Consider the following 13734-nt stretch of genomic DNA (forward strand, 5'->3'; position numbering starts at 1 on the left):
CAGAATGGGAGAAAATTTTTGCAAACTCTGCGTCCAACAAAGGTCTACTATCCAGCGGGAGGGATCACAGAAAATAACTTATGGGTACTAGGTTTAATACCTGGCTGATGAAATAATTTGTACTGCAAATCCCCATGACACGAGTTTACCTATATAACAAACCTGCACATGCACCCCTGAACTTAAAAGTTTAAAAAAAAAAAAAGAGAAAAAATGATTTAGGCATTCAAAAAACTAATAGGTATTTAAAAAATGTAACTAATAATAGAAATTGGTAGGTAGCAAGCACTTACATTTCACAAAGCATATGTGGATGTATTACTCCATTTAAAGAACAAAGCCCGGCGTGGGGAGACACTCATATAATGGAAACACTGGAACTCTGAGATTGATCCAGACTCACAAAGCTCCCTAATGGCCAGCCTAGGACACACTCAGACTTGGGACTGCTTAGCTCCACGTCTCGTGGTCTTTATATGTGTCACAGATAAGAATCAGACCGTGACAGACACAAATCATGTGAAGCGGTGTCTCTCTCTCACCCATTGATCCCCCGCAGTTGTAGATGTGATTCTCCTTCCTAGTAAAGAAACTTGCAATGAGAGTATGTGTCCACTAGAAGGCCGAATTCCGAATTCGCCGTTCTGCTGTAGAGCCCAAATAGACAATGCCATCAATTGCTCCAGGCTCTCTTTCATCAGCTTTGTACCACCTGATTCAAACGCTAAAGCCCTGGGCATAGGGTGCAATGAAAAACACTCTTAATTCCAAGTGGAAGAAATAAAAGTTGTACTTTTCCCTGCTTGTCGATGCCTTCCCTATGAAGTATGTTGTAAACTGTGGCACCCCATAAAGCGTGGTGTCTCACTATTAAGCGAAGCCTTTTCCTGTTTCTGATGTTTGCTGGGTTGGCAGGAAGAAAAATATCAGTTCTATTTTTTAACCATACTATTTCTGTTGCCCTAACAGACTCCAGGTAAATTAATATACTTTGAATGAGTCATTAGTTCCCATTTGCTAGAGTTCATGAAAATGAAAGCATGAAACAACATTTTATAGAAATTCCCTGAGGCACAGAACATCAAACCTGGGAAAGATGTTAGAGTCCAAATTCCTTATTTTATAGACAATAAAACCAAGTTTGAGAGCAGGGGATGACTTGCCCTTAATTACCCAGCTCACCTAAATCAGAGGCTGACCCAGAACCCAGATCTCCTGTTTGCATGCTTCCATCCTGCCCAGATTTTTTTTTTTTTTTTTAACAGTGGTCCATAGAATCCTTTGGTGGCCTAACTCTCATGTTAATAAAGCCTGATCAGAGATTCTTGATTAAGTATATTGTTCACATATATTTTAATTTCCATTAGGAAATACTATTGTACCACATCAGTCAGTCTACAGCTAGAGAAGACTGGGGGGATCTTGCATCCTTATGCCAGTTAGGTCTTCTTGCACACAATTCCTGTGAGTATCCTAGAGATCCATGCCTCCTCATTCCTAGATTTGCAGAGATGGAGAGCTCACAGTTTTGAGGTTACCTAATTCTATTGATTGAGTAATGCTGAGTAAGGATTCCCACCTTACTTTAGTTGGGGGAGAGAGAAAAGTTTGGGAAATGGGATTGGGGGTAGGAAGTAGGGAGAATAATTTAAGATTGCTGTCCTTTCTTGTCTGATGATGAAGAAGTACAGAAGGACTGGGTGATTCATCTGAGATTCTGAAATTAGATGTCAGAATAGGCATTATATAATGCGATAGAAGGCTCGTTAGACTAGTAGTCAAATACGGTAAGTACTGACTCCATGATATAAGGGGCTGCTCAAATCCGAGAGTCACCTAAACACCTTCTTTCTTCAAATATCTCTCTAATTCCTCCCCAAGTATTGTCTAAATAGCCCCTCAGTATATTCCCCTCAACTCTTTCCTATCACTTTTTCTTTTTTCATCCAGATGTGCCCAGCACCATCCAGTTTGTCCCCAATATTGTAGTTTTCTGGACCTTCCCCAAAAGCAAATACAATCTTGCATCTTGTCTGATTAAAATCCTTTATTGGCTCCCCCACTGTCCATACTGATAGCTGTTCAATTGCACTTTGGAGGTGAACAACTCCATTTTTAGAGCCAGAATATGTCCTTTTCCTTTCCCACTAATTTGCTTCCTCACTGAGGAGACTCCCTGTCTAGCTTGTCCTTTCTTCCTTGCTGAAATTAAATTTCTCTGTGATAAAAGAGGCTGGAAGCTGAGGAAGGTTTTGCAGGAATTGCCCCAGCCATAGCTACATGCGGCAACAAGATGCATGATATTTTAAGTTATGAGTAGCAGAAGCCTGTACATAATCAGAAAGATTCTAAAATATTTTACCTCTAAGAAAAAAATAATATACACACATGAATGTACATATATCTCTGGACAGAGCAGCCACTAGGCTCCTGATGTGACTTGCTCTACATTCCTCGCCCCCTGGGGAACCACACAAGTGTTTTGCAACCTCCTTTCTCACCTCTGCCTACCATGCTGTGTTGCCTCTGAACATTTATATTCCACCTCCTTCTTTTATTTGTGGTAATTTTATACATGACAGCTACTAACTAACTAAGGGAAAATGATAGAGGGTCCTATTTAAAAAACAAATGCAAGTCTGTTAGTAGAAGCATAATCCCTGTAAATAGTATAGCTTTCTCAGCTAAAAATTTAAAGCAGGAGGGTTTTTTTAAAGTATAGGAAACTGGGGCTTCATTTCATCTCAGATTCCTCATGAATACATCTTGGAGATTCATGTAGCTATATTTTTAAACTCATATCCAGAGGCACGCCCCCTTCACCAACATATATAAAAGATGATGAGGGGATTTTTCTTATCTTTACGTAAGAGTCTGCACCAAGTCTGCGAGGTCATTCAGTAACACACTCACTCAGCATGTATTCCTTCCATAGCTCCCAGAGATCAGGTACCTTGCTAGCTCTTATGGTTGGAGATACACAGATGATGGAGTCTTGTCCTCCATCCCCTCACACTGAGAGGAGGCAAGGAAACTGACATGTAAACAAATGTGCACATGACTTGCTATATGCTATAATAGAAATGCTTGCCAAGTACTACATGAATAGAGCAAAGGAAATCCTAATGATTCAGATGGCAACTGAAGTCGACTTCCTGGAGGAGACGATACTACACTGACAGAGACTCAAATATGAAAGAGGCAGAAATGTCACTTAGAAAGGGGCAGCATGAGCAAAAGTACTGGGTTTACTTTATCCTGGCATATGTAGTACTGTGGATCATATTAGTGTGGTCTGATGGATTATAGTTTCTTAAGGGGAGATTTTTAGCCAAGAACCACTTTTGCACTTCAGAAAGTTGACTGAGCAGTTATACAAACAATTTCTTTATCATTACCTTCTTCATATGCCCTGTGGAAAAATATTTATTAGCCTCTTTTAATTAAAATATTAGTGTTTTATGTTAACTCCAAGTAAGTATAAGGTGTCAGGAGATATTACTCTATCTGATTAGGTAATATATCATTGTAATCGTATCCATGGTATGACATCCAGATCAATTTCCAGTTGACAGAAGTGAGAGGAATCCTACCTTAAAATTATGAGGGGAAGTCTACCTTAATGGTATGGATGCTGGACAGCTGCCTTGTATAACCTCTGGTCTAAGTTAGAAATATGAAAGGAAACAAAGCCTAGTGAAACTTAAATATCCCATGGATTTATTTTCATCCTCAGTGGTGATAAAACACCAAAACTAATGTTTCTCTGTGATAAGGATCTTGAGCATAGAAGTGTGAAGCCAAGAAAACTCCGTAAGTCAGTCAATTCAAAAAGCATTTCAGTGTTGAAACTCCCTAAAACTTGTTTATTCATGTCCAAGCAGAGGAAGACATATGCTTTTGGAGAATCCTTGGTGAAATACTGTGACCTAAACCTTGGTTTGTGACTTGCAACCCAGGAAGAAGTAAAGGTGTATTTGGATGCCTGTCAAGTAGAAGTCTTCCTATGTGTTTTGTTTGTTTATTTTTTGGTTGTTTGTTTACTAAAGGGAGTTTACCACATGCTAGAGAATTTTTGAGGGCCCAATAGCACTATGATGAGACTTGATTTTTAACTTAATCATATTGATTTGAAGAGGGAGTAACTGTTGCTATGTAAATCGATGCTATTTATTTATTCTCCATATGCTGTTTGAAAGCATTTAGAGAAGCTTGAGGCACATGCATCCTGCTCTGGGAAACATGGGCCTGCATCTATTGCCATGTTTGCATTTTCTGCCAGTCCAACCTTGAATTCCTACAGAATCCTAATATCTATGCTAAATGCTTGCCTTAGAACCATGGTAATTTTATAAGGAGGTTTTTAATTTTTCAAATGTCAGTCTCAGATTAATTATTTCATTGGTTCTGAAATGCCTTGTGGTGATTCTTGTTTCTATCTATAATCTATCTACCTATCTATCTATCTATCTATCTATCTACCTACCTACCTACCTACCTAATCTATCTATCTACATCTATCATACAGTTTTGTGAGTTAGTAGGTGAACTGGCTTGCAAGATTTCCGTTGTCTTTCCAGATGTTGGTAGCCACTCACACTTCTTTCCATCTGTTTCTAGTTATTATATTTATTGGCCATTGATGATTAAGGCTAGGTCTGCATGAGTTTTAATTATTTTTGGCTAGTTTCTTATCTTTTGCTTAACATATGACATTGCATTGATGTTTCTTTCTAGACAGATTTAAAATCTCAGAAATTTAAGAGTGTTTAAAGCAGTTTAAAATCTCTAGTCTTAAACAAATAATCTGTACAACAAACCCCCATGACACAAGTTTACCTATGTAACAAACCTGCACCTGGACTACTGAACTTAAAAGTAAATAATAATAATAATAAAGTAAATAAAATAAAAAATGAAGTTACCAAAAAGGCAACAGAAGAAATAAAAATAATTATATTAACATTAAAGTTTGGAGGGTATTGTAAAATAACAAGAAAAGGTATAAACATGACTACCTAATTGAATCTTTAAATGTCTCTAAATTCCCTTTTTATTATTTTATTATTTATACCCTCATAATCTTTTGCATAATTGACAATCTTTTAGTAATAATACTATAAAATATGTGTTTGGCATTTGAAGAATTAACATTTAAGTAATGAAGGTAATAGAATGCATAAAGCAGACTTAATGAGACTTTTAAATCATATAAATGTTTATATTTGATAATTCTTATTTTGTATTTTGTTGGGGGCCAACAATTGGTCATTGCCCCATGGGTAGGCATGACAACACATATTTTTCAGGGTTGAAACATGGGAGTGAAGGCTGCAGGTTACAACTTGCCAGTTTGTTCATTTGTTGGGTGGACATCCTATTGTCTTTTGGCTATTGCTATCCTAGTCACACTGCACAAAATGCGAGATAGAGGTAAAGTGCATTGCAAAAATAGTAAAAAAAAAATTAAATGTCTGGACACTTCTCCATATTTTCTATAAAAAAACATAATGCACACTTCATATTTTTAAATGGGCCTCACTAAATAAAACCCACCTTTCTTTCTTTCTTTCTTTCTTTCTTTCTTTCTTTCTTTCTTTCTTTCTTTCTTTCTTTGTACATATGTGAGGCAGGACTGCTTGGGTAAAGTCTCTCTGTTCTATCTGTCTCTGTCTCCTCCTGTATCTCTTATGGTAAAATGATTGGTAAGCTGGTGAAATGGTAGTTCTGTAGAGACTTTTGCCAGTTAATTGAAAAAATACACACGTCTGTAGCAGATACATTCAGGCTTTGTCTATGTGGCACACCTAAATAACTTTTCTGTTACATTTTAATTCCGATATAAGAATAGGACAATGGCCAAATAATCAAGCAGATCACTGCCCAGTTTATTGGAATCTATTTTTACACTGACAGGAATAATTTTCTCAGATATGTCATGACTTGGCTATTTCAATAATCCCCAAGAATAAATTAAATCCTCTCATATTTCAATCAAATTGATGTTGTAGGAGTCAGTGATTGTTTCAGTTAAACAATGAATTGACTATGACTAAGGACTGTCACTCTCTACCCATTATTCTATCATAACTGTGTTTCTACAGATTGTCACAAAATCAAAGAGTAGACAAATGTAAGATTATGATTAGATGCAGAAGATTTGCAAAAAGAGTTCACTGCTGGTTCAATTACTTTTGATCATGTTGATACTACTTGGCTTCCTGCTGGACACAAGGGGTAGTGAGTTTGACTTGTTTTGCTGAGGATTCTGGGAATGTTAGGGACGGTAAGACATCTTTCCATATTAAGGGACAGAATCCAAGTGAATGAAAAGGAGATGCAGAGTGAGGATTCTTTGCAAGACTGTCTCATTCATGTCCCTGACTCATGGCTTCAAGCAGTTCAGTGCTCTACAGCCAAACTTACCCTTGTGAGCAATTTGGTTGGATAGACAACTGATCTAAAATTATTGAGTTGCCTTTGCCCTTTTGAATATGTAATGAGAAACTAATAATCTAAGTATATTTTTTCTTTCTACCTTTTAAATTTCTAATTGTGCTGACCTGAGCTAGATATTGATTGAAGAAAGAAGTGATACCAAATGAGGATGACAAGTGGTATCTTCAATAGACTAATTGAAAGTAATATGTCCACATGTATAGACTCTGTCTCTCTGGGAGAGGGTGCACAAAACAAGAGGTAAATACTATAGGAAAAAACAATACCTCTAATTGGGGTGGTACTCCTACCTGTTTACCAGTTAACTCCCGGTTAAACTGCCACCCAAGGCTAAGTTCTTTTTTGCATCTATCTGCAAGGAAAGAATGCTCACACTATTTTTTTATTTCTTTTTTGAGGCGGAGTCTCGCTCTGTCGCCCAGGCTGGAGTGCAGTGGCGCGATCTCGGCTCACTGCAAGCTCCGCCTTCCAGGTTCACGCCATTGTCTTGCCTCAGCCTCCTGAGTAGCTGGGGTCTACAGGCGCCAGCAACCACGCCCAGCTAATTTTTTTTATTTTTAGTAGAGACGGGGTTTCACCGTGTTAGCCAGGATGGTCTCAATGCTCACACTAATTTTATGTCTAAACTAGCCGGAAGTAAGGACTGGAAGGGAGAGGTGTGGTGAAGAAGAATGTGTAGGGCAAGTTCACTGATGACGGTCTACACGGTGTCCTCAAGGGGTTATCTAAAAGGGGTAAAGGTGTTATGTGTTTTCTCTCAGTTCAGCATAACTACTGATACCAGAAGGTAGGTTCTCTCACACATTTCTATGTGTGGCATGTCTTAATGGGAGGTGAGAAGAAGGGGAGCTTGCTTTCAAGTCGTTGCAGCCCCATTTCTCCCCTATAGGCTTATCCGCCAATCCTCCCTACACGTGAGGGTGCGGCTTAGTCATATGCTGGCTCCTCCCAGGGCAGGCTTCTCTGTTTCCACCTGCACACCCTGAGTTTGGGGTGGTTTCTTGTGGGCTGAGTTTGAATCTGTGACAGACTCTCGTGGGCCTTCTGGAAACTGAGGTGTGTTGGAGCCCCACATTCTCCCTGCTCTCCACCCATCTCACTGACCTCATTGCCAAGGCTGATAGCCTACTTAGTACTACACTTACAGATTGTGTCTTGTAAGACTACCCAGGGAGTCTGGAGTGGACTTTGATTGCTAGAGACATAATGTCCATCACAGGGCCAGCAATCCTTCTTTCCTGTGCTCTCTCAGGAATGGCAGGCCCCCTGCTCCCATGGCTTCAGGTCTCCTGTTCTCTAAAGGTTCTGGCTGTGGCAGATCCTGCCCAATTAAACTCATGTACATAGTCTAAGTATCCATTAATGATTCTCTGTGAATCAAAATCCTCTCTTAAAATGGGATATAAGTCCTCAGGGTTGTCTCAAGAAACTCTGACCCCTCCTAGGCACAAATATCCCCTGTGGCAGGCAAATAGTCACAGTTTTGCAGATCAGTTTTTCTAGAATCTTATTTTCAACCACTTTTTTTCCCTAAAGATAGAGGAAATTAGTTTCCCCAGCCTTACGCACTCCCACTAGTGTGTGTTTTCCCCAGCGTATAAGGCTGGGGACACAGGAATTATGCATACGCTGGAATTGTGAGGCAATAGACTGCTTCATAGCTACAATAGGATACAGGTTTATGCATAGTTTCCGGCATCCTAGTTGTAACTCAACCTCTAATTCAGTTGAATGTGGTTTAGTGTTTGGAATATATGTTTTAGAGAAATATTTCTTAAACTTTAACAAGATTATGAATCAGCTGGACTTGTTAAAATGCAGATCCTGATTCAGTAGGTCAGAAATCGGGTTTAAAAGATTTTGCACTTTCAGCAAGCTCAGGTAGTGCCAACGCTGATGGTCCATGAACCACACTCTCAGTGCAAGGCTCACAATGGTGATGTGTCTAGCCAGACGCATGATCTGGCCTCTCTAGCTCTTAAGATATATTTATACCTTGACCTTTCCATCTCTCTATATTCAATATTGTATATTTTCAAAACTGTCATTTATTATTGCACTTGTGCCTGTAACCTGCTAGGCTGCACTTCTGATAGAAACCTTGTTATCACCATCCTTAGTCACCTTCCAGAAGAAAGGATGGACAAGCTGTCTTGTCATGAACTTTTATCCTCATTTTACTCTCTTCTTCTTCTCTCCTTATTTTTTCATCCAGTCCATACCTTTTCCCTTGTGATTTCTGTAAGCATTAAATTGTTACTCAAGAATCGGTGCAGCAACTGGCGTGTGGTAGATTCACAATCAAAATTTATATAAATTGAAGCATCTTCCCTGCATGGCCCTTCCACCAGCTTTTGCTGAACACTGGGTCTCCCCTGAGAGCAAGACCTCTCTAGTAACCCTAACTTCGGAGGCTACTGGTTCCCTAAACCACAGGGTTTAGAGTGGTGTGGATAGTCTCCCAGCTCCCTATTTCTCCTTCCTGACTGTCACTTTTACAAAGTCATGCCAAAAGCCTTTGTCATTTGAGATCCCTGCCACTCAATACTGCTTATGTCTTTTCTTGTTGTTTATCACTTTATAAATTGTTAAAGTTACAATAGATTTGATCTTTCTTTTTATTCAATCTCTTGTCATCATTATGTATGAGGATGACACATCCAATTATCCAGCCTCAAAGATAATTAAACTCTTCAACTGCAACAACCTTCTTTAGATTCTACTTCAGCCACCTGTGTGTACAGCCACAACTTCACTTAGGGAATACTGAAATCTATTAGATCGAATCGTTCAACTGATTCTGCTGATCACAAAATAATGCAAGCTTATAATTCCAAAGTTAAAGCCTACCTTTATGGAATAGAAGGTAAAAACATCTACATAATCCTAGCCAGATATAACAATTAAAAACATACTATTTCACAAACCTGCACATTGTGCACGTGTACCCTAAAACCTAAAGTATAATAATAAAAAATAAACAAATAAATAAATAAAAATAAAAATGGAAATGTCAAAAAAAATACCATTTCAGACTTTTTCATAAAGAGATTAATTATCTACTAAATTGAAACGTACTAAATATATAGTGTAGCATAGCATTTTGTATATATATTTCAATCTCATTTTTATCTAATATATAATGACATAATCATACATGATGAATTCTTCCTTTTAAGCAGCTCTCTACTATTTTATATTATCAATATGTTATAATCTATTCAATCCAATTCCCTCTTAGTAGGCATTTAAATTGTCTGCAGCATTGTAATACTCAATGCTTCCTTTGAAAATTTGTATTTTCTTCTGTATACAAATTCCTCATCTAGCTTAGAATATTTTCCTAGAAGTAAAATTACTGAATCAAAAAATATGCACAGTATATTAGATTGTACTTTGGCAAGTTGAAAACTTTATTCTACAATATGTTCAGTTTGTCACTCCTCATTACCAATAAATATTATTCATCTTCTTAATTTTTACCAATTTGTTAGATAGACAATATGTCATTACTTTAGATTTATTTGACTAGTACTGAAATTTTACATATGTTCAAACGTGCATTGGCCATTTAAATATATAGATGTTTAACTAAAACTCTTATGTTTTTCTTTATATAAAAGGCAAAACAAAGAGCTTGGACTTTTTGGCCTCCTATGTTAGGCTTTCAGTATTTAATTTCCTTTGGTAGGTAATTTCATCTTCTAGAGTTTTAAATGCATAGGATATAGTCTGTAGGTTAAAGTAAAACTGTTGTATCTGTTGTCTTTATGACTTCCAACCCATTATAAGGATATTTAGAAGCCAAATTTCTCTCTCTATATAAATGCATAATGAATCTTTCTTCTCACTTTCTGATTCTGTCTCTTAAAGCTGCATTTAGATTTATACTTTAATCAAACCAAGTCAACATTTAATTTTCACTTGCTTTAACTACTGTGTTCAATGAAGCAGAGAATTCATCCATCTTAACAAATATAGAGAAACACAAATACAGCAAATAAAAGAACCTCAGGTATGTTTGTATACTGACTTTCTCAGAACAAATATCAGCTTGGAGTTTTTCATGTGCCTAGGTCATTTTATGAGCCAGTTGGGCTCATAGGATCAACTCAAAAGATTGGCCTTTACTGAGATCATTTCCCTTTGTTATTCCCTTCCAGTTGTTGTTCAGTGTTGATTTTCTACTGTCCTTTTCTTTAGTAGGCCGTCACTGACCTCTGCCTCTTAATTTTCTCTTACACATACAAAACCAATTAGGATTCTTTTTTTTCTTCCACAACACTCTCCCCACTTTACCTTTCTTTCTTCTTCAAAGAACTGTCTTATTCTCTTAATCTCTTGGGCAAACTCTAAGAATGTCTTCCCTTAATTACCTCCCTTTATTAACGGTGTGAACAAGGAAGGAAGGCATTCTATTCTAAAATGTATTTGAAAGTATCAGCTTCTAGCTTTCGGCTCACTATAGTCAGGCATTAAACCTCCTGTCCTAATAACAAGGCTTTTATTTTTCCTGAGACAGAGTCTTGCTCTGTCTCCCAGGCTGGAGTGCAGTGGCATGATTTCAGCTCACTGTAAACTCCACCTCCCAGGTTCAAGCAATTCTCCCACCTCAGCATCCTGAGTAGCTGAAATTACAGGTGCATGCCACCATGCCCGGCCAATTTTTGTAATTTTTAGTAGGTACGGGGTTTCACTATGTTGGCCAGGCTGGTCTTGAACTCCTCACCTCAAGTGATCTACCTGCCTTGGCCTCACAAAGTGTTGGGATTACAGGTGTGAGCCACTGTGCCCAGACACAAGGCTTTTCTTATGTTCCCAGGCTAATTTGGGTGCTCTTCCTTAACAGCATTGCATTTTAGCCAGATTGAGTTCTTACATGCTAGGCACACTTGACTTTTTTTGCCCTAATTTTCACATCATCGTGTTATTATATATGCTGTTTCTTTCCCCAACTTATCAACCCCATCCCTGTCCTGTTTCTTTGCCTTTCCAAATATTTCCCACTATTAAGACTGTGTCAAATTCCACCTTTACAATTCTGTAGTTAGTGACATCTATTCCCACTTCTCATCTAACAGTAGGATTCCCATATGGCATCTCTGTAATGTGATCATGCATCCTTTGCTCAGTTATTTTCAGTGAAAGGCTACCTTGTACATCAAGAGATAGTTCATACCGTTATGAACTGATTGATGTATTCAATTTTTTCATTTCTACCTCTTTGTGATTTATATACATTAACCCCAATCTTTAACACAGAGCACTCTCTGTTTCTCTTGTATGTTGCAGTGCTTTCAAAATTTGGAAACTACTATGACTTTCTTCACTTTGGTATCCTAATCTCTGACATGTTTTAGAGAATCTTTCAACAAATCTGTCTCCTTTTCAGGTATTCTCCTTATAATCTGCCATTCATAATTGAACAAAATATTTCACATGTGGTCGGACTACTGCAGAACAAGGTGAGGCTATTCTTTACAATGTTTTGGATGTCTACTTCTCTTCATGTAGTCTAATGTTGAATGGGATTTGTAGTAATTATTTGACAATTGGCTCATTTGCCTTGCAGTAAGCTGTGTGTATATATATATATATATATATACACACCACTGCAAAATTTCTCTAATACCCCATTTGAGGTTTGACTCAATAGATCCTCTACTCCTGACCCCAGCAAACCACTGATCTTCTTTATGTCACTGTAGATTAGTTTGCATCTTCTAGAATTTTATATAGATGGAATCATATATACATATATAGTCTATTACAAAGAATTTTTCTCCTTCTGGAAATAGGTGTTTTTTTTTAAAAAGAAAACCAGATTTTTCCACAACAATATCTGCCCAGTTGAATTTTTAAACCTAAATTCAAGAGATTTGTCCTTTCAAATTTTATCTGGTTGGCTTCAGTTCAGTGTTCTTGTATGTCAAAATGATTCAGAATCCTGAATCTGTCATCCAAAGTATTAGCTAGCTATCATTTTTAGCTATATGCTTTCTGTAGGTTTGATGAACACATTTTAAAACATTATCACTGAACACAGAATCATAAAATATTAGACCAGAAAGAACCAAAGTCATGGATAAAATTGTTGATCAGAACAACCACAGATAAAAACCGGCATGGTCAATCACCTGTCAGATTGATTCACAGCTAAGGGCCTGGCTTCCTCTTTTCCTTCCAACCTTCCCTAAAATGCTATGACAATTTTTATTTTTTATATTTTGTAGCTTTTGAAAAATTTTGTTTATTTGAAAATTACTGTGATGCCATTTTCACACATAACAAAATCTAAACAAGTCCAAAAATGCATTTGGTTAGTATTTCTCTTAATTTTTTGAACTTGTAACAGTTTTCCTGATTTTGTTTTATTCATTCTTTTTAAACTTTTATTTTAAAATCTGGGGGTACACATGCAGGTCAGTTACAAAGTTGTGTTGTGTGATGCTGAGGTTCAGGTAGTGAGCACAGGACCCAACAGGTAGTTTTTCAGAATGACTTTTTTTTTTTTTTTGAGACAAAGTCTCGCTCTGTTACCCAGGCTGGAGTGCAGTGGTGTGATCTTGGCTTACTGCAACCTCCGCCTCCCCGGCTCAAGCAGTTCTCCTACCTCAGCCTCCCAAGAAGCTGGGATTACAGGCATACACCACCATGCCTGGGTAATTTTTTTTGTATTTTTAATAAAGACGGGGTTTCACCATGTTGGCCAGGATGGTTTTGAACTCCTGACCTCGGGTGATCTGCCCACCTCAGCCTCACAAAGTGCTGGGATTACAGGCGTGAGCCACCACGCCTGGCCCAGTATGACAATTTTTATATCTAGTACTAACTCTGACATATTTTCTAAGACTAAAAAAGCTTGTTGTCTTCTAATTCCTTCACCATGTTTTTCATTCTTCTCAGGTACCCTGTCTGTGTATGTGTTTAAATTTTTTTTTTCCTGAGGTAAAATTCACATTCACTATAATTCACCCATTTAAAATAAAACATTGGATGATTTTGAACAAACGTAAACATTTATGTAACTGCTTCTCCAATCAAGATTCGTAGTATTTTCGTCACTCCAAAAGTTATCAGTCAATACCCCTTTCCCCAGTCCTAGGCAACCACTGATCTACTTTATGTCTCTACAGATTAGTTTGCACTTTCTAGAGTTTCGTATAAATGGAATCATGCAGTATCTACTGTTTTGTATCTGGCTTCCAGAATGTTTTGAGATATATCCATGATTTTGCTTGTACCAGTGGTTCATTCCATTTCATTAATTAGTCA

Source organism: Nomascus leucogenys, chromosome 13 (assembly GCF_006542625.1).
Source record: "Nomascus leucogenys isolate Asia chromosome 13, Asia_NLE_v1, whole genome shotgun sequence".
Classification (NCBI taxonomy): domain Eukaryota; kingdom Metazoa; phylum Chordata; class Mammalia; order Primates; family Hylobatidae; genus Nomascus; species Nomascus leucogenys.